Source organism: Crinia signifera, chromosome 3 (genome assembly GCF_055691185.1).
Source record: "Crinia signifera chromosome 3, ASM5569118v1, whole genome shotgun sequence".
Taxonomy (NCBI): Eukaryota; Metazoa; Chordata; class Amphibia; order Anura; family Myobatrachidae; genus Crinia; species Crinia signifera.
This window is the reverse complement of record NC_139219.1, coordinates 17,725,140-17,747,566: the sequence shown is the minus strand read 5'-3', so window position 1 is coordinate 17,747,566 and position 22,427 is coordinate 17,725,140. Positions and strand designations below refer to the sequence as shown.

Below are 22,427 nucleotides of genomic sequence, written 5' to 3'. Positions count from 1 at the left end.
GTCACCTGTGTATGTTCATATCCACAATACAGAGTGCTCATAGCTACAATACAGACTGCTCATGGCCACAATACAGAGTGCTCATAGCTACAATACAGAGACCGCTCATAGCCACAATACAGAGTGCTCATAGCCACAATACAGAGTGCTCATAGCTACAATACAGAGAGTGCTCATAGCTCCAATACAGAGTGCTCATAGCTACAATACAGAAACTGCTCATAGCTACAATACAGAGTGCTCATAGCCACAATACAGAGTGCTCATAGCTACAATACAGAGACTGCTCATAGCCACAATACAGAGACTGCTCATAGCTACAATACAGAGACCGCTCATAGCCACAATACAGAGTGCTCATAGCCACAATACAGAGTGCTCATAGCTACAATACAGGGACTGCTCATAGCTACAATACAGAGACTGCTCATAGCCACAATACAGAGTGCTCATAGCCACAATACAGAGTGCTCATAGCTACAATACAGAGACCGCTCATAGCCACAATACAGAGACTGCTCATAGCCACAATACAGAGACTGCTCATAGCCACAATACAGAAACTGCTCATAGCCACAATACAGAGTGCTCATAGTCACAATACAGAGTGCTCATAGCCACAATACAGAGACCGCTCCTAGCTACAATACAGAGACTGCTCATAGCCACAATACAGAGACTGCTCATAGCCACAATACAGAGACTGCTTATAGCCACAATACAGAGTGCTCATAGTCACAATACAGAGTGCTCATAACCACAATACAGAGTGCTCATAGCTACAATACAGAGACCGCTCATAGCTACAATACAGAGACTGCTCATAGCCACAATACAGAGACTGCTCATAGCCACAATACAGAAACTGCTCATAGCCACAATACAGAGACTGCTCATAGCCACAATACAGAGACTGCTCATAGCTACAATACAGAGACTGCTCATAGCCACAATACAGAGTGCTCATAGCCACAATACAGAGACTGCTCATAGCCACAATACAGACTGCTCATAGCTACAATACAGAGACTGCTCATAGCTCCAATACAGAGACTGCTCATAGCCACAATACAGAGACTGCTCATAGCCACAATACAGAGACTGCTCATAGCCACAATACAGAAAATGCTCATAGCCACAATACAGAGACTGCTCATAGCTACAATACAGAGACTGCTCATAGCCGCAATACAGAAACTGCTCATAGCTACAATACAGAGTGCTCATAGCCACAATACAGAAACTGCTCATAGCCACAATACAGAAACTGCTCATAGCCACAATACAGACTGCTCATAGCCACAATACAGAGACTGCTCATAGCCACAATACAGAGACTGCTCATAGCTACAATACAGAGTGCTCATAGCCACAATACAGAAACTGCTCATAGCCACAATACAGACTGCTCATAGCCACAATACAGAGACTGCTCATAGCCACAATACAGAGACTGCTCATAGCCACAATACAGAGACTGCTCATAGCTACAATACAGAAACTGCTCATAGCCGCAATACAGAAACTGCTCATAGCCACAATACAGAGTGCTTATAGCCACAATACAGAGACCGCTCATAGCCACAATACAGAAACCGCTCATAGCCACAATACAGAGACTGCTCATAGCTACAATACAGAGACTGCTCATAGTCACAATACAGAGACTGCTCATAGCCACAATACAGAGACCGCTCATAGCCACAATACAGAAACTGCTCATAGCCACAATACAGAGACTGCTCATAGCTACAATACAGAGACTGCTCATAGCCACAATACAGAGACTGCTCATAGCCACAATACAGAGACTGCTCATAGCTACAATACAGAGACTGCTCATAGCTACAATACAGAGACTGCTCATAGCTACAATACAGAGACTGCTCATAGCTACAATACAGAGACTGCTCATAGCCACAATACAGAGACTGCTCATAGCCACAATACAGAGACTGCTCATAGCCACAATACAGAGACTGCTCATAGCCACAATACAGAGACTGCTCATAGCTACAATACAGAGACTGCTCATAGCCACAATACAGAGACTGCTCATAGCCACAATACAGAGACTGCTCATAGCTACAATACAGAGACTGCTCATAGCTACAATACAGAGACTGCTCATAGCCACAATACAGAGACTGCTCATAGCCACAATACAGAGTGCTCATAGCCACAATACAGAGACTGCTCATAGCCACAATACAGAGACTGCTCATAGCCACAATACAGAGACTGCTCATAGCTACAATACAGAAACTGCTCATAGCCACAATACAGAGACTGCTCATAGCCACAATACAGAGACTGCTCATAGCCACAATACAGAGACTGCTCATAGCCACAATACAGAGACCGCTCATAGCCACAATACAGAGTGCTCATAGCCACAATACAGAGACTGCTCATAGCCACAATACAGAGACTGCTCATAGCCACAATACAGAGACTGCTCATAGCCACAATACAGTACATAGTGCTCATAGCTACAATACAGAGACTGCTCATAGCCACAATACATAGTGCTCATAGCTACAATACAGAGACTGCTCATAGCCGCAATACAGAGACTGCTCATAGCTGCAATACAGAGTGCTCATAGCCACAATACAGAGACTGCTCATAGCCACAATACAGAGACTGCTCATAGCCACATTACAGAGACTGCTCATAGCCACATTACAGAGACTGCTCATAGCCACAATACAGAGACTGTTCATAGCCACAATACAGAGACTGCTCATAGCAACAATACAGAGACTGCTCATAGCCACAATACAGAGACTGCTCATAGCCACAATACAGAGACTGCTCATAGCCACAATACAGAGACTGCTTATAGCCACAATACAGAGACTGCTCATAGCCACAATACAGAGACTGCTCATAGCCACAATACAGAAACTGCTCATAGACACAATACAGAGACTGCTCATAGCCACAATACAGAGTGCTCATAGCCACATTACAGAGACTGCTCATAGACACATTACAGAGACTGCTCATAGCCACAATACAGAGACTGCTCATAGCCACAATACAGAGACTACTCATAGCCACAATACAGAGTGCTCATAGCCGCAATACAGAGACTGCTCATAGCCACAATACATAGTGCTCATAGCTACAATACAGAGACTGCTCATAGCCACAATACATAGTGCTCATAGCCACAATACAGAGACTGCTCATAGCCGCAATACAGAGACTGCTCATAGCTGCAATACAGAGTGCTCATAGCCACAATACAGAGACTGCTCATAGCCACAATACAGAGACTGCTCATAGCCACATTACAGAGACTGCTCAAAGCCACATTACAGAGACTGCTCATAGCCACAATACAGAGACTGTTCATAGCCACAATACAGAGACTGCTCATAGCAACAATACAGAGACTGCTCATAGACACAATACAGAGACTGCTCATAGCCACAATACAGAGTGCTCATAGCCACATTACAGAGACTGCTCATAGACACAATACAGAGACTGCTCATAGCCACAATACAGAGACTGCTCATAGCCACAATACAGAGACCGCTCATAGCCACAATACAGAGACCGCTCATAGCCACAATACAGAGTGCTCATAGCCGCAATACAGACTGCTCATAGCTACAATACAGAGACCGCTCATAGCTACAATACAGAGACTGCTCATAGCCACAATACAGAGACTGCTCATAGCCACAATACAGAGACTGCTCATAGCCACAATACAGAGACTGCTCATAGCCACAATACAGAGACTGCTCATAGCCACAATACAGAAACTGCTCATAGCCACAATACAGAGACCGCTCATAGCCACAACACAGAGACTGCTCATAGCCACAATACAGAGTGCTCATAGCCACAATACAGAGACTGCTCATAGCTACAATACAGAGACTGCTCATAGCCACAATACAGAGACTGCTCATAGACACAATACAGAGACTGCTCATAGCTACAATACAGAGACTGCTCATAGCCACAATACAGAGACTGCTCATAGCCACAATACAGAGACTGCTCATAGCCACAATACAGAGACTGCTCATAGCCACAATACAGAGTGCTCATAGCCACAATACAGAGACTGCTCATAGCTACAATACAGAGACTGCTCATAGCCACAATACATAGTGCTCATAGCCACAATACAGAGACTGCTCATAGCTACAATACAGAGACTGCTCATAGCCACAATACAGAGTGCTCATAGCCACAATACAGAGACTGCTCATAGCTACAATACAGAGACTGCTCATAGCCACAATACAGAGACTGCTCATAGCCACAATACAGAGACTGCTCATAGCCACATTACAGAGACTGCTCATAGCCACAATACAGAGACTGCTCATAGCCACAATACAGAGACTGCTCATAGCCACAATACAGAGACTGCTCATAGCCACAATACAGAGACTGCTCATAGCCACAATACAGAGACTGCTCATAGCCACAATACAGAGACTGCTCATAGCCACAATACAGAGACTGCTCATAGGCACAATACAGAGACTGCTCATAGCCACAATACAGAGACTGCTCATAGCCACAATACAGAGACTGCTCATAGCTACAATACAGAGACTGCTCATAGCCACAATACAGAGTGCTCATAGCCACAATACAGAGACTGCTCATAGCCACAATACAGACTGCTCATAGCTACAATACAGAGACTGCTCATAGCCCCAATACAGAGACTGCTCATAGCCACAATACAGAGACTGCTCATAGCCACAATACAGAGACTGCTCATAGCCACAATACAGAAACTGCTCATAGCCGCAATACAGAGACTGCTCATAGCCACAATACAGAGACTGCTCATAGCCACAATACAGAGACTGCTCATAGCTACAATACAGAGACTGCTCATAGCCGCAATACAGAAACTGCTCATAGCTACAATACAGAGTGCTCATAGCTACAATACAGAGACCGCTCATAGCTACAATATAGAGACTGCTCATAGCCACAATACAGAAACTGCTCATAGCCACAATACAGACTGCTCATAGCCACAATACAGAGACTGCTCATAGCCACAATACAGAGACTGCTCATAGCTACAATACAGAGTGCTCATAGCCACAATACAGAAACTGCTCATAGCCACAATACAGACTGCTCATAGCCACAATACAGAGACTGCTCATAGCCACAATACAGAGTGCTCATAGCCACATTACAGAGACTGCTCATAGACACATTACAGAGACTGCTCATAGCCACAATACAGAGACTGCTCATAGCCACAATACAGAGACTACTCATAGCCACAATACAGAGTGCTCATAGCCGCAATACAGAGACTGCTCATAGCCACAATACATAGTGCTCATAGCTACAATACAGAGACTGCTCATAGCCACAATACATAGTGCTCATAGCCACAATACAGAGACTGCTCATAGCCGCAATACAGAGACTGCTCATAGCTGCAATACAGAGTGCTCATAGCCACAATACAGAGACTGCTCATAGCCACAATACAGAGACTGCTCATAGCCACATTACAGAGACTGCTCAAAGCCACATTACAGAGACTGCTCATAGCCACAATACAGAGACTGTTCATAGCCACAATACAGAGACTGCTCATAGCAACAATACAGAGACTGCTCATAGACACAATACAGAGACTGCTCATAGCCACAATACAGAGTGCTCATAGCCACATTACAGAGACTGCTCATAGACACAATACAGAGACTGCTCATAGCCACAATACAGAGACTGCTCATAGCCACAATACAGAGACCGCTCATAGCCACAATACAGAGACCGCTCATAGCCACAATACAGAGTGCTCATAGCCGCAATACAGACTGCTCATAGCTACAATACAGAGACCGCTCATAGCTACAATACAGAGACTGCTCATAGCCACAATACAGAGACTGCTCATAGCCACAATACAGAGACTGCTCATAGCCACAATACAGAGACTGCTCATAGCCACAATACAGAGACTGCTCATAGCCACAATACAGAGACTGCTCATAGCCACAATACAGAAACTGCTCATAGCCACAATACAGAGACCGCTCATAGCCACAACACAGAGACTGCTCATAGCCACAATACAGAGTGCTCATAGCCACAATACAGAGACTGCTCATAGCTACAATACAGAGACTGCTCATAGCCACAATACAGAGACTGCTCATAGACACAATACAGAGACTGCTCATAGCTACAATACAGAGACTGCTCATAGCCACAATACAGAGACTGCTCATAGCCACAATACAGAGACTGCTCATAGCCACAATACAGAGACTGCTCATAGCCACAATACAGAGTGCTCATAGCCACAATACAGAGACTGCTCATAGCTACAATACAGAGACTGCTCATAGCCACAATACATAGTGCTCATAGCCACAATACAGAGACTGCTCATAGCTACAATACAGAGACTGCTCATAGCCACAATACAGAGTGCTCATAGCCACAATACAGAGACTGCTCATAGCTACAATACAGAGACTGCTCATAGCCACAATACAGAGACTGCTCATAGCCACAATACAGAGACTGCTCATAGCCACATTACAGAGACTGCTCATAGCCACAATACAGAGACTGCTCATAGCCACAATACAGAGACTGCTCATAGCCACAATACAGAGACTGCTCATAGCCACAATACAGAGACTGCTCATAGCCACAATACAGAGACTGCTCATAGCCACAATACAGAGACTGCTCATAGCCACAATACAGAGACTGCTCATAGGCACAATACAGAGACTGCTCATAGCCACAATACAGAGACTGCTCATAGCTACAATACAGAGACTGCTCATAGCCACAATACAGAGACTGCTCATAGCCACAATACAGACTGCTCATAGCTACAATACAGAGACTGCTCATAGCCCCAATACAGAGACTGCTCATAGCCACAATACAGAGACTGCTCATAGCCACAATACAGAGACTGCTCATAGCCACAATACAGAAACTGCTCATAGCCGCAATACAGAGACTGCTCATAGCCACAATACAGAGACTGCTCATAGCCACAATACAGAGACTGCTCATAGCTACAATACAGAGACTGCTCATAGCCGCAATACAGAAACTGCTCATAGCTACAATACAGAGTGCTCATAGCTACAATACAGAGACCGCTCATAGCTACAATATAGAGACTGCTCATAGCCACAATACAGAAACTGCTCATAGCCACAATACAGACTGCTCATAGCCACAATACAGAGACTGCTCATAGCCACAATACAGAGACTGCTCATAGCCACAATACAGAGACTGCTCATAGCCACAATACAGAGACTGCTCATAGCTACAATACAGAAACTGCTCATAGCCGCAATACAGAAACTGCTCATAGCCGCAATACAGAGACTGCTCATAGCCACAATACAGAGACCGCTCATAGCCACAATACAGAAACCGCTCATAGCAACAATACAGAGACTGCTCATAGCAACAATACAGAGACTGCTCATAGACACAATACAGAGACTGCTCATAGCCACAATACAGAGTGCTCATAGCCACATTACAGAGACTGCTCATAGACACAATACAGAGACTGCTCATAGCCACAATACAGAGACTGCTCATAGCCACAATACAGAGACCGCTCATAGCCACAATACAGAGACTGCTCATAGCCACAATACAGAGACTGCTCATAGCCACAATACAGAGTGCTCATAGCCACAATACAGAGACTGCTCATAGCTACAATACAGAGACTGCTCATAGCCACAATACAGAGACTGCTCATAGCTACAATACAGAGTGCTCATAGCCACAATACAGAAACTGCTCATAGCCACAATACAGACTGCTCATAGCCACAATACAGAGACTGCTCATAGCCACAATACAGAGACTGCTCATAGCTACAATACAGAGTGCTCATAGCCACAATACAGAAACTGCTCATAGCCACAATACAGACTGCTCATAGCCACAATACAGAGACTGCTCATAGCCACAATACAGAGACTGCTCATAGCCACAATACAGAGACTGCTCATAGCCACAATACAGAGACTGCTCATAGCCACATTACAGAGACTGCTCAAAGCCACATTACAGAGACTGCTCATAGCCACAATACAGAGACTGTTCATAGCCACAATACAGAGACTGCTCATAGCAACAATACAGAGACTGCTCATAGACACAATACAGAGACTGCTCATAGCCACAATACAGAGTGCTCATAGCCACATTACAGAGACTGCTCATAGACACAATACAGAGACTGCTCATAGCCACAATACAGAGACTGCTCATAGCCACAATACAGAGACCGCTCATAGCCACAATACAGAGACTGCTCATAGCCACAATACAGAGACTGCTCATAGCCACAATACAGAGTGCTCATAGCCACAATACAGAGACTGCTCATAGCTACAATACAGAGACTGCTCATAGCCACAATACAGAGACTGCTCATAGACACAATACAGAGACTGCTCATAGCTACAATACAGAGACTGCTCATAGCCACAATACAGAGACTGCTCATAGCCACAATACAGAGACTGCTCATAGCCACAATACAGAGACTGCTCATAGCCACAATACAGAGACTGCTCATAGCCACAATACAGAGACTGCTCATAGGCACAATACAGAGACTGCTCATAGCCACAATACAGAGACTGCTCATAGCCACAATACAGAGACTGCTCATAGACACAATACAGAGACTGCTCATAGCCACAATACAGAGACTGCTCATAGCCACAATACAGAGACTGCTCATAGCCACAATACAGAGACTGCTCATAGCTACAATACAGAGACTGCTCATAGCCACAATACATAGTGCTCATAGCCACAATACAGAGACTGCTCATAGCTACAATACAGAGACTGCTCATAGCCACAATACAGAGTGCTCATAGCCACAATACAGAGACTGCTCATAGCTACAATACAGAGACTGCTCATAGCCACAATACAGAGACTGCTCATAGCCACAATACAGAGACTGCTCATAGCCACATTACAGAGACTGCTCATAGCCACAATACAGAGACTGCTCATAGCCACAATACAGAGACTGCTCATAGCCACAATACAGAGACTGCTCATAGCCACAATACAGAGACTGCTCATAGCCACAATACAGAGACTGCTCATAGCCACAATACAGAGACTGCTCATAGCCACAATACAGAGACTGCTCATAGGCACAATACAGAGACTGCTCATAGCCACAATACAGAGTGCTCATAGCCACAATACAGAGACTGCTCATAGCTACAATACAGAGACTGCTCATAGCCACAATACAGAGACTGCTCATAGACACAATACAGAGACTGCTCATAGCCACAATACAGAGACCGCTCATAGCCACAATACAGAGACCGCTCATTGCCACAATACAGAGACTGCTCATAGCCACAATACAGAGACTGCTCATAGCCACATTACAGAGACTGCTCATAGCCACAATACAGAGACTGCTCATAGCCACAATACAGAGACTACTCATAGCCACAATACAGAGTGCTCATAGCTACAATACAGAGTGCTCATAGCCACAATACAGAGACTGCTCATAGCTACAATACAGAGTACTCATAGCTACAATACAGAGACCGCTCATAGCTACAATACAGAGTGCTCATAGCTACAATACAGAGTGCTCATAGCCACAATACAGAGACTGCTCATAGCCACAATACAGAGACTGCTCATAGCCACAATACAGAGACTGCTCATAGCTACAATACAGAGACTGCTCATAGCTACAATACAGAGACTGCTCATAGCTACAATACAGAGACTGCTCATAGCCACAATACAGAGACTGCTCATAGCCACAATACAGAGACTGCTCATAGCCACAATACAGAGACTGCTCATAGCCACAATACAGAGACTGCTCATAGCCACAATACAGAGACTGCTCATAGCCACAATACAGAGACTGCTCATAGCCACAATACAGAGACTGCTCAGAGCCACAATACAGAGACTGCTCATAGCCACAATACAGAGACTGCTCATAGCCACAATACAGAGACTGCTCATAGCCACAATACAGAAACTGCTCATAGCCACAATACAGAGACCGCTCATAGCCACAATACAGAGACTGCTCATAGCCACAATACAGAGACTGCTCATAGCCACAATACAGAGACTGCTCAAATCCACAATACAGAGACTGCTCATAGCCACAATACAGAGACTGCTCATAGCCACAATACAGAGACTGCTCATAGCCACAATACAGAGTGCTCATAGCCACAATACAGAGACTACTCATAGCCACAATACAGAGTGCTCATAGCCACAATACAGAGACTGCTCATAGCCACAATACAGAGACTGCTCATAGCCACAATACAGAGTGCTCATAGCCACAATACAGAGACTGCTCATAGCCACAATACAGAGTGCTCATAGCCACAATACAGAGACTGCTCATAGCTACAATACAGAGTGCTCATAGCCACAATACAGAGACTGCTCATAGCCACAATACAGAGACTGCTCATAGCCACAATACAGAGACTGCTCATAGCCACAATACAGAGACTGCTCATAGCCACAATACAGAGACTGCTCATAGCCACAATACAGAGACTGCTCATAGCCACAATACAGAGTGCTCATAGCCACAATACAGAGACTGCTCATAGCCACAATACAGAGACTGCTCATAGCCACAATACAGAGACTGCTCATAGCCACAATACAGAGACTGCTCATAGCCACAATACAGAGTGCTCATAGCCACAATACAGAGACTGCTCATAGCCACAATACAGAGACTTCTCCTAGCCACAATACAGAGACTGCTCATAGCTACAATACAGAGACTGCTCACACCCTAGCAGCCATATAACTTCTTGAGTAGCCCTCATGGAAACTGCTCCTGGCAATATTTCTACTTGGACACAGGTGAGTTCATCGGCAACATCATCACTTCAGTCACCTGTGTACAAGCAGGATTCCTGACTACAGACAAAGTATTCTCCATTTTCACATTTCAGCCACTTGTTTACATATTGGCCCTCATTCTAATACATTCAGTCCCACGCGCGTTGGGGCCTGCGCCTGTACATAATTAGGTATGTGCACGTGCAGCCCTCCTGTGCCAAAGCCCTCGCCGACATGCACCGACGGCGTGGTGCTCGTACAGTGGGGAGCAGGGGGAGAGGAGGTGGGTGGACGGGTGCAGTGGCGGCGAGTGGGCATGGGAATGCCCAGCGTTTCATGGGTGTTCCCATACAAGTGCAGGGTGTTCCCATGCCAATGGCAGCGTGACGCGGGGGGGCAGGTGGCTAACTTATATTTGTGAGCCCTGGAGAAATAATTTGATGGGCCGACCATGGAATGATTTCTACACCAGCAGAACATGTCTTTGTGACACATCCCCTGGCATGGTTGTGGGGAGAGGGGGGGGGGGGCGACGATTTGGCGGGGCGTGTCCTCTGGGACTCTGTAATGTTCGAGCTTCGCAGCTTACACAGTTAACCAGAATGAGGGCCATTGAGAAGAACATTTTTCGCTTGATTTGATAGATTTATTCCCGGCTGCCACTAGGGGGACAGGAAATGAGCAGGAAACCAAAAACTAGGATCTACAAGTATTCATGGCAGGAACACTGGCCCTTATTCTGATCGGTGCGGCCGGATCCGGATATGCGGACAGGACCGTGCGTGCGAAACCCCGCCTTCCATACGGATCCCCAACTCCGTCCGTACGCGGTAAGAAGCTGGCCGAACGTGTATTTTTAATGGAATACGCCTCCTCCATCTCAGGGAACCTCCCCCATCATTCGATGGTCGCAGACCATCGAATGCAGGACCGAGTGGTCCACCAGCTCCCGCAACCTCAGACCACACGGACATTTTTCCGTGCAAAAGCAGGGATCTGGGTGGGCAGCTGACATCCGGCGATGTCATATGTCCGCCCCCTACACGTGCGTCACGGCCGCATTACCATACGTACGCCCAGCGTTTGCATGGGAACGCCCATGAAACGCGGGGCGTATGCATATGGTAATGAGCCCAAATAGCTCTTCACGCCCCTCTCCACCCCCTGTTCGGAGTGTTCACATTTCATGCGGGATTTGGCCGTACGCCTCGCTCACACATGCGCAGAGACGCCTCTGCACATGCGCAGACACAAAACATCGGCGGAACGCACGCGGATATTACCGCACCGATCAGAATAAGGGCCATTGACGGGATGTTTAACTTAATTACCGTGAGCGGGATTCAGGGGAGAATGTACTTGCTCGGAGAGCACCTCATTGAGTTAATTAGTGGTTTCAACATACAATATGTTATTTCAATCCTTGACCTGTTTAGTTTTATTCTTAGTATAATCTGTATTTTCTGCTACTAGATTTAATGCATATTTGTAGAAATATGCAGGTTGGGATTTACCCGGATCTCAAAACAGGATCTTATTGGCTATCCTGCTGTCACATGTTTTGTAGCCAAAAACATGTGACAGCCGATAACCAATAAGATCCCGTTTTATGATTCTGGTGAATCCGAACCTGCACTTCTCTAGTATTGGTGAAGATGTATTCTGCCTGGTAAAGTGTTAAAGCAGTGATAAAGTAGAAGGAAATAATGCACAATCCAATCAACTAACTGTCATTTTTCAAACACAGCTGATTGGCTGATGCCAGTGCTGTCTTTCCCATTGGGCTTAATGGGTAGTTGCCCAGGGGACCAATGATTCTAGGAGCCCACCCCAATGGGGAAGACGGCACTGCCCCGGGAGCGGTAGCGGGGATCCGGGCAGCGGCGCCCAGGCAGTGGCAACTTAGAACTTGTAGTCAGAGGCGTAGCTAGGGTGGAGCCGGTGGAGCACATGCTCCGGGCGCAGACATGTCACCTGGCGCCGGAGCTCTGCCACCGGCTCCCCTGCCCTGCTCGCCTGCTCCCCAGCCGCCAGGCACCTTCCAGCGTGTCAGTCTGACACTTACTTTTACAGAGCGGCCGCTCGCTCGCCGCTCCTCAGTGCAGGGAGGACGGGAGCTCTCTCTAGCCTCTTCCTCCCCTGTGTGCTCAGCTCTGCTGCTGTCTGCTGCCCCTGTACCTAAGGTATCCCACTCCGGGCAGCAGCACTGGCAGCCTGAAGTCGCGTCCCTCCCTCCCTCCTTCCGAGCAGAGCATACAGGGCAAGCACTGACACTGACAGCCTGATACAACGGAGCTGTCCACAGTCCTGCACTGCACTCATATTACGGAGCCCTCCCTACTCATCACGCTGCTGCTACATGGAGCAAACTGAATGTGTCTGGAGCACTTAACTGTTTGCATCCCTTGTAACAGTAAGTGCTTACAAATGGTTTTCTTAAAAGTGTGTGCTCCAAGTGTGTAATGGCTAATTCTTGTGTGTTTCCAATTCTGGTAGTAGCAACTTGTGTGTGTGTGTGTGTGTGTGTGTGTGGGGGGGGGGGGGGGGGGGGGGGGTATAATGGCAGCGTGTACTAGTCCTGACCTATCTATGATATATTGCCACTACTGGGTTATGGCAACCTGTATTATTCTCACACACCTGCGCCCACCCCACATCTGCCCCGCTGACAACTGCAGTAACTCGGCACCCACCACTCCCCCACCAACGCCACAAATCATGGGCATCATGTGTGGCCTTATGTGTAATGGGCATTACAGCATTTGGCTTTATGTCTAATGGGTATTACAAAAATTTCTAAAATGTGCAATGGGCATTATGGTGCGTGGTATAATGTTAGGCCGTGCCCTCTTTTCGCCACGCAAGGGTCCCACCTACTACAAATCGGGGGGGGGGGGGGGGGGAGGGGGCGCGTAACATGCCCTTGCTCCGGGCACCGTGGAACCTAGCTACACCACTGCTTGTAGTAGCGCTATTTGCCAGGCAGGAAGCGCTGCTCATTTTAAAAAGACTGGCTGGATGCTCAGCCAATCAGCGTCCGGCCAGTCTTTTCAAAATCAGCAGAGCTTCCCGCCAGGCTCGCCGCTGCCACTGCTGCACAAAAGTGGGGGGCCCTTAAAATTATTTTGCCCAGGGGCCCGCTCTATTGCTAAGATGGCCCTGGCTGATGCGTTATCATCATTGTGGGGTAGATATATGAGTGTATTTCTGCACTTAACGCTAGTTAACTGGGGGGATTACATTTTTGCAGATGTATTACTAGCGCACTAAACGTGCGCTAGGGATCGTCATACCAAACTCTGTTACTGTAGCTTATACATAGCAATAATAAGAAATCCCACGATAAAGATTCCATTATACGCTCCACTTGCTAATCTCATTGTGCGTATGGGATTGTACGCTGGTTCTGCCGTATAGATCTGTATCTGCCAGCGACAGGTTATAGCTTGAACGGTGTAGAGATGAAATCCTGTTATGTGTGAAGGTCGGGAAGGGATAGCGCACAGAGCTGGTGATAACCTGACAGTTACCGCACCGTATCCCTTCCTGTCTCAGCACATCCCAGCATGGCGGGAATACAGATGAGGGGAGAAACACAATTAGCACACATTATATGGTGTCAGTAATGGAATCATATATAAGTATTATTTACGTAGCACATGCATTATTGTATAGAATTGCTTCTGCACAATCCCCCTACGTTACTTGAGACTACGGTCTTGTTATTAGCACTTCAGACACAGGACTTGATTCTGGTTAGTTTGCAAAAGCAAATTCTCTCTCTAATGGCCAAAACAATGTGCACTGCAGGTGGGGCAGATGTAACAGGTGCAGAGAGAATTAGATTTGGGTGGGGTTTGTACTTCAAAGGGAGATCTATATTGCAGTGTAAAAATAAAGCAGTCAGTATTTACCCTGCACAGAAACAAAATAACTCACCCAAATCTAACTCTCTCTGCACCTGTTACATCTGGTGCAGGTGCACCCTCTCACCGCCGCCATACACCCGTCCTACTTGTCTGAGGCACAAGTCGGACTCTGGAGTCCTCCTCCCTTGAGTGTTCTATGCCACATGCCATATGGCAGGGTTGCCTACCCTCCCAGAATGGCCGTGTGCCAGGGGATATGTTCTTGGACACATCCCCCCGCATGTTACTGAGGGGATGCGGGCAGCACTGGCAACAGGAGGCCAGGCATTTGTTGGTTCTGCGGGCAGCTCGCTAGCTAGTTGCCTAGCAAGAAAGTCTGAATCAGCATGAAAATGTGACAGGCAACCTTACCTTTCCCAATAATGAGCCGATTACATGTAAGGATTACAGCTGTGACTCCAGTACAGGAAACTCTATATGAGAATAATAACCTGTATATACGTTCTCAGAGTATAGCCTTGGGCTGCCCCCCCCCCCCTCCCCGCAGTTGGGAGGTATGTGAAATGTGAACATGTGAAATGAGGACATTCAGCAGAGACCAGCAGCAGAGGGATAGCGTATTAGAGATGGGTCGTTCGCGAACAAAGCGGATCTTTTGAACGGATCCCATAAAAGACTAAGGTAGCCGCCGATCCCAAAAAGGTGACCCGTCGTTCTTTTACTTTCAGTTTCGTTTTTCATTACAATGCATTTGCCTGAGCTCAGCACTGCCACCTGTGGCAGCTGAGATGTACTAACTCTGGAGACTGACTTCAGTGCTGCGACTGCAAGTGAAAGAAAGAATAACAAGGCTGCTGCTGCTAGGGATGGCCAGCGGTGAAGACGCCATCGATGGTTGCCATCGATGGCGATTATGCACCCAGCCATCGATCAGTTTTACTCGGTCATGTATGTTCTTATTTGTTCAGCTCACTGTTTAAAAAAAAAAAAAAGGCAAAAAATTATTGTAAAACAAATTATGATTCTTTATCATCAAATTACCCCTTCTTTCAAAGTGAACCGATGATCCATGTAAAAGATCTGGATCTTTTCACGGACTGATCTGCTGGATCCCAGCTCTCGTTAGTGACCCGTTTTGCCCATCTCTATGTATGAGAGGGGAGTTAGGGATGGTCAGGTCCAGGTATTGGTAGGGGGGTCCAAATGGGAGGGACATGATCATGCCTCCTGCCTAAAAAAATACTAAAAAGTTTCCTCATTATATTTAATAAAAGGCTAACGCTTATCCTCAAAACGATGGGAGGAATTCAAGTGTTGTGCATGTTAGCAGCCACTAGATGGCACCTGACAAAGCAATCCATGTGTTGATCCATTCAGGCATTAGTGTTATGTTGTTCTGTAATCTTGATGGGCTGGTAACTAGTTCAGTATAAACAGTGCTGTCTTTCCCATTGGGCAGTTGCCCAAGGGCCCAAGGATTCTTGGGGCCCATCCCAATGGGGAATATGGCACTGCCCTGGGTAGCTGTAGTGGTGGGTGACAGGCAGTGGAGTCAGGGCAGCGGCTGCTGGAAGCTTGTAGCGCGGCGGGGCTACTTGTGGGAAGCTGATTTTGTAAAGACTGGCCAGACTGGCCCCGCTGCCCGGAAAATAGCGCTACAGGCTCCCAGCTGCCCAGACCCCGATGTGGGGACAGTCTTTTCAAAATCAGCAGCGCTTCCCACCCGGCAAATAGCGCTACAATCTCCCAGCCACCGCTGCCTGGACCCCACTGCACATAGGTATGTGGGGGGGGGGGGGCTAATGCTCTGCCCAGGGGTCCCCACCAATGTTAAGACAACCCTGAGTATATATAAGGTAATAATAATATTAAGTCTAACACCACACAAAGGGGTAATCAAAGCAGCTAAAATATTATATGAAGAGTGCATAGCCACTGAAAGCAAAACCAACCCAAAGAAGTTTTTTAAATACATAAATAGTAAACGTTTAATTAAGGAAAACATAGGCCCACTAACTGATACTAGTGGAAAAAGTGTTACTGAGGACAAGGGAAAAGCAAAACTGTTAAATGAGTTCTTCTCATCAGTATTTACTAAGGGGGAGCAGACTGTGGAATGAACATTTACCACAAACGGGACAAATAAGCCAGATCTCATTGTGGATTTCACGCCGAAGGAAATAATACTGAGGCTAAGCAAACTCAAAACAAATAAATCACCAGGGCCAAATGGGATTCCTCCGAGGGTATTAATGGAATTAAGGGATGAACTAGCTACCCCCCTACATTATATCTTTAGCAAGTCACTATCGTCAGGTATAGTACCAAAAGATTGGAGAATAGCAGAGGTAGTGCCAATGTTCAAAAAAGGAAAAAAGGAAGATCCCGCTAATTATAGATCCGTTAGTTTAACATCAATTGTGGGTAAACTATTTGAAGGATTTTTAAGGGATGGTATCCAGGAATATTTAGACCATCACCGTCTACTCAGTACTAACCAACATGGGTTTGTGAAAAATCCTTCATGCCAAACTAATCTACTAGGGTTCTATGAAGAGGTCAGCAAAAACCTTGATAATGGAAATGCTGTAGATGTGATTTTCCTAGATTTCTCTAAAGCATTTGATACTGTCCCACACATGAGATTGATTAATAAAATGGAGAACCTAGGATTGGGTGAAAATATCTGCAGATGGGTAGGGAATTGGCTATGTAATAGAGAACAAAGAGTGGTTGTGAATGGTGCCGTATCAGATACGATACCGGTACTAAGTGGAGTGCCCCAGGGTTCAGTTTTGGGGCCCATTTTGTTTAACATTTTTATTAACGATATTGGGATAGGGTTACTCAGCAATGTATCCATCTTTGCGGATGATACAAAACTTAGCAAAGTCATTAAATCATCAGAAGATGTCACCATGCTTCAAAATGATCTTGCAATTCTAGATGAGTGGGCAAAAAAATGGAAGATGAGGTTCAATGTAGATAAATGTAAGGTTATGCACCTTGGGAGACACAACCAGTGTGCAAGTTACAACCTTAGCGGAGAGGAACTGGGTAATTCCATACTTGAAAAGGATCTAGGAGTCCAAATAGATAGCAACCTGGGATGTAGTGCCCATTGTAATGTAGCTACATAAAAGGCCAACAAAATTCTGGCATATATTAAGAGGGGAATGGAAACTAGGGACTCAAGGGTAATTATGCCACTGTGTAAAGCATTGGTGAGACCTCACCTCGAGTACGGAGTGCAGTTCTGGGCCCCACACTATAAAAAGGACTTCATAGAATTAGAAAAAGTCCAAAGGCGAGCAACAAAGCTTATTAGGGGAATGGAGAATTTAAGCTACGGGGAGAGATTAAGCAATTTGGGACTATTTACATTAGAAAAGAGACGTTTAAGGGGGGACATGCTCAACATGTACAAGTATATCAAGGGCCAATATAAGGAACTGTCACACACCCTCTTTTCTACTAGAAAGGAATCTAGGACGCGAGGGCATGAGTATAGATTAGAAGAAAAAAGATTTCATTCAGCTAGTAGAAAGAATTTCTTTATGGTCAGAACAGTCAAACTCTGGAACTCTCTTCCCAGAGAGGTGGTAACGGCTGGCTCATTAAATGCGTTCAAGGCAAAGTTGGACAAACATTTACTGGAGAAAAACATCCATGGGTACAAATAAGAAATATAATTTGTCTGTAAAATAGCAGAACCTACCAAATCAGCAATGGATATCTATACCAGGTTGAACTAGATGGACGCAAGTCTTTTTTCAGCCTTACCTACTATGTAACTATATGTAACCACACAAGTAATGTGCCTCTTGCCTGACATGTTGCATGGTGCATGTTGGGAGAGATGCAGTATGTCATCTCCCCGTTATCACGGGCCTCCTCCTCCTTTCTCAGGTCTCTGCAATACGTATAGCTGCAGGAACATCGCGTTTCCTCTTCTGCTACAATAAATGATCATATAAATAAGTATATTGCAGATGAGACTGAAGACTTTGCCTCCAGGGCCCTGGCGATCCGCACTTTTATGTGTAAGCCGCTCTCGGAGACTAATCCAGCATTAATTAGATGTTAGCGGTCTCGCTGTTAAAACAAATGATTGTTAGCCACGGGGTGGATATCACTGACGCGGAGACACATAAAAATACAAAACACCAACATTTTATTAGGAAATAAATACCGGCTTACTTGCAGACACCAACAGACATCCGTGAAGTTTCCCCAGTCTGCGTGGTGCGGTTCTCGCTCCAGACGCAAAGTCGTGACGCATGCGGCTATCCGGGCCGAATGCAATTACATTCTACCTTTGTACATTCATTAGGTTGTTCTGTATGACTGCTGTACTGATTGCTGCTCCTGGTGTAAGGAGATGTCCGGTATCAGCTTGCAAAAGGCCGTTCTGGACATACTGTAAAACTTCTAGTCAAGATAAAAGGGGATTTGCCCATAGTAACCAACCAGATTCTGTTATTTCTGTATTGCATCCTAGAAAATGATAGATACAATCTTATTGGTTGCTAATGACCAGTCAAAAAGATACAAGTAAACAGTGGGTAACAGCGCTGAAACAACACCGGTATTTAAAATTGAAAACAAATTTAATAAATGTAAAAATAAACAAAGGACTAAACAATTAAAACATAGCATATACTATATACATTATATTCACCCTGAGTATGCCCATAGAAACGCCTTTAGTATATAATATTTCAAAGGACCTTTGAAAAAGATGCAGCCAAGGAGTGAAACGCGTTTGGTATCGCCCACTGGACCCATCCGCACCATCATTGAACGTATTGGAACCGGACCAGCCCTGCATCTTGCCATCGTGAGGGACTGCTATGGACCCCCAGGGACTCTATTTCCTCTTACAGATTTACCTGGCCAGTTGATTTCTCCTATGGACACCTTCCTGAGGACTAAACACGCCCCCCTGCTGCGGTCTTAAAGGTTCTTAGGTACCTGGGATACACACTGCCAATATTATATACTAACGGCATCTCTGTCGGGGCATACTAGGAACGGACTCCGGAGGTTATTCTGGTTGCAAATTCGCAACGGTGAGCAATGCTTTTAAATTGCACATGCAATTGTTCGCTGGGCGCTCGCACCCACCAGTGCGGCAAGGGGGGGTGTGGGGCGACTGCGGGTAGTAGAACCCATGGGAACGCCCAGCATTTCATAGACGTTCCCATGGTAATCACCCAGTGACATGGGTTCCGGGGGCGGGCACCTGACATCACCGGATGTCATCTGCCCACCATTATCCCCCTCAAGAATACATGCGCACCTGAGAGTTTTGTGTGTACCTTGTGCGCTATGTTTCAATTGTTTAGTCCCCTATGAATTTTTATATTCATTTTTATATATTTTTACATTTATAAAATCTGTTTTCAATTTGAAATACCGGTGTTTCTGCGCTGTTACCCACTATTTACTTAGATCACTGAAGGAATCCCTGAGCAGTTTGTCTATTCATGGTCCTTCTACTTATGGGGTTCTCCGACACAGTTCTCAGGAGCACACACAGTTCAAGTTTTCCAGGTGCGCTGTGTGCCACCAACTGTCCCATACTGTACTGTATTAAAAATCCACAGGTGCCATGGAAAACACAAATGTGTGGTGTCCCGTGGACAGAGTGTGAGAGGGATATGGTCAACATTCATTGGGTCGGAAACATGAATCGACATGAATGTTCACTTTTTTTTCTTCAGCCAACATGTGCCAATAGGCGGTACTGTATTTCATGTCCTGCCATCCACTGCAGCGTGGAGGGAGAATATATTAGTGTGCCGAGTGCAGCAAACCATGCGAGGGGACGCGGTACACTGTGACGGTGTCTACCTGACGCCATAGCCGTGGCTAGGGTGGGCAATGGGCATAGTCCCTGTCCCTCTCGCAGGAGATGGCAAACTAAAAGCACACAGGTGTCCTCGAACCCATAGTCTGTGAGCACACTGATATAGGGGGAGCTGTGTCCATCCCGGCTGGTATTGACACAGCCCACCACAGCTGTGCGTCGGACTCCTGGGCATGGACTCTCCCCTGCAGCTGGCAGTTTGGCCTTACTCACTGAGATCAGTACCAAACCATTCCGCCACCCCCCAAACGGCCATCCCCCTGGGACTCGTAACTCAGCACGTTTAACTATACCACAGGTGTGGGGCATTCTCCCAGCACTATATACAGACTTAAAAATGTCTTCCCAGCACCTCTCCTGAGCTGACTGACCCCTCCTCCCCTTCACTGGGGGGAAGGTCCACTCACTCAACACCTCACACCTCATCCTTTTGTGAGGAGATTCGCCCTCTTTGTCTGTGTGTGTGAATTGTGAAGGGGGGCACGTTTCTGCAAGGGGGAATACCAGCAGGTCATTGTCCCCTGTCTTGGGAACATCCCAGCTCAGCCTTTCCGAGGTTAATGGAGCTGAGTTTACCTGTGCTTCACGGGCCCTCCCACCCTTCTGGTTACACACAGCAGCTTCCCTACTAGCCACTGGCTCTATTCCTGAAACAACCCTCTCACTGTACCCAGGGGTATCTTTCCCACTTCCCAGGTATGGGGCAGCCGCAGTAGGATTGATTCTCAGTTCTGCGTGGAAAGCCAAGCTTTCCATAGCAGTCCAGGACACCTTCCTGAGCCTGACCTTCCCTCCCAGACCCGCAGGTTCTGTGGCTGGGGTGGTGCCACTGAGGTTCTCAGGAGAGGCATCCGTTATCCAGTGATGCTGGAAAAATGCACTCTCTGGAGGATTCTCAGTGTCTGGAGGGAACCCCTGCTGTGTTCCTGTATCTGTGTTTGTGTGGCTACAGTAAGGAGGGGGGTTTGGGGGGAAAGCTGCAGTAAGGGACACTCTCTCCCTATCTGACAGGTCTACAGTGCACACAGGACCCACCGGGTCACTTATTATACCTGGTACCACATTTCCCACAGTAGCGCAAGACATCACATTATCAACAGTAACATCAATATCAAAACCTGGGGAGACATCCTGTAATACCTGAAAATTAGCCTGTGCATCTTCCACAACACATGGGGCCCATCCTGCTGGCTTACAATTGCACCATGGCAAACCCGCTATATCTGGATCCCATTGTCTCTGAGCAGGAATGGGGTTATCTGAGCATGTTGTCACCATTAACTTCTTGGCAGGTACATGCTATGCCTGCAACCAACTCAGATCTGTCCCATTTGTGCAGTTAGCTTCCCCTGGCACCATGTCACAACCAGACATCACTGGAGGAACAGGGTTAACTTCTAGCACAGCAACCTTAATGACATCACCAGCAGCACTCCTACCACTGGTGAGTGAGGGTGTCTCATTCCCAACTAGATTAGGGCATTCATTTAACCCCACAAACTGGCAAGGATTACCCACTATACCTGTCTCTAACTCACCCTCCACCGAAGGTACGGCACTATCACAGATCATCCCAGGGGCTTCACACAAAATAACAACATTGCAATGTTCAGCATGGTTACATACTACCTGAGATGCATCATATGGTTCAGAAGGGTTAGCGACAGTGGGCACAACATTGACAGATTTGTGTGGAGTTAATAAAAGTCCCACATCAGTAGTCCCACACATACTTGTGTGCATACAGTCAGAAAGTCCCATTCCTAGTTCCGACATAGTCTCTTCCC

The 22,427-nt window shown here is 46.3% G+C and overlaps 1 protein-coding gene across 1 annotated transcript in view; it reads left to right on the top strand.

The window, feature by feature from the left end:
* Positions 1 to 22,427, top strand: part of GLP1R (glucagon like peptide 1 receptor) — a 276,669-nt gene that overhangs the window by 204,494 nt on the left and 49,748 nt on the right. The gene's annotated exons all lie outside the window — the stretch shown is intronic.